We start from the raw sequence: 1,283 nt of genomic DNA, 5'->3' as shown, positions 1-1,283 counted from the left end.
GGGCGGCCAAGGGAAGAGGGGTTATTCTATCTTTCTCCAATTCCATTTCACTCACATAGCTTTTGCTCTTCCCTCCTGTAACACCCCTCTAATACCCCACGGCAATTAAAAAAATTAAATCAGAGTAAACATGCAAAGGGTGTCACAATTCAAAAATAAAAGAAAACGCACGTTCGGCATATGTCATGTATTTACTGAAACATCTGAAATTATAACTCATAGATAAAAATCATGTTTACACAGCGGAATCAAATCATCAAGTCAACATTACATCGTCAATGTATCAGACTTCAAATAAAATAAACAATAGAGTTATGATTCGAAACTCAAAACATCGCGTCCCTAGTGTTACATCTATCAGAGCATGACACCGACACAACAACTAAACCGACTTATGAGCTAATCCTCACCAAGTCGAAAGCAGCTATCCTCAATCTGAAAATTGTCAACAAGTAAGGGTGAGTCTCATTCTCAATTAATCAATGTTATGCATTCATAAGCAACAAAACATCATAATATATCATTCACCAAATTTGTCATATATTCAGATTCACATCTTTTATTCAACAATTCACACAATAATAGATTACAACACAGAACACAGAAATCCATACAATCATGTTATGACAAAATGCATATGACACAACTGACACTATGCATGTGGTACCAAAATTCGTGAATCACATTCACAGGACTTCTCTCTGCGATACTGCCCTTCAAGTCGCTTACACCCCACATGGGCACACGACTAACCTCATCGCTCACACCCCCATGGGCACACGATGACTGCTTACTAATCTCCGCACAATGGGAATTAGCCACCAACGATCCACTCATCAACGGGATCCAGTGTAAATGATTTATGAATGTATGCACACATATCACATACTTATATCATCACCGATCCGATGCTTAACATCGTCTCATTTCATCTCACCAATATCATCACAAACAAGTATGTACATGTCCAAGCATCATTCAATCATTCACATACATTCACCACAATCAACATATTAATATTAACAGCATATTAATATTCACAAATCATCAATCATCATCATATAATTCTCAACAATCATCACATCGTAATGTTTTCAAAACAACATCTTATATTGTCACATTTCATCATATATGTCAACAATACATCATCCAATTACACAAATCGTCACATGATTAATATTTTAACATAGCATGTATTTAACACATCTCATCACATATATATACAATACATCATTCACCAAGAAATAAAATCATATTTAAAAATAATTGGGTTCACACCTCAT

Source organism: Vicia villosa, unplaced genomic scaffold (assembly GCF_029867415.1).
Source record: "Vicia villosa cultivar HV-30 ecotype Madison, WI unplaced genomic scaffold, Vvil1.0 ctg.006199F_1_1, whole genome shotgun sequence".
In the NCBI taxonomy this organism is placed as follows: domain Eukaryota; kingdom Viridiplantae; phylum Streptophyta; class Magnoliopsida; order Fabales; family Fabaceae; genus Vicia; species Vicia villosa.
The sequence above is the reverse complement of the archived record's forward strand: the minus strand, read 5'-3'. Positions refer to the sequence as shown.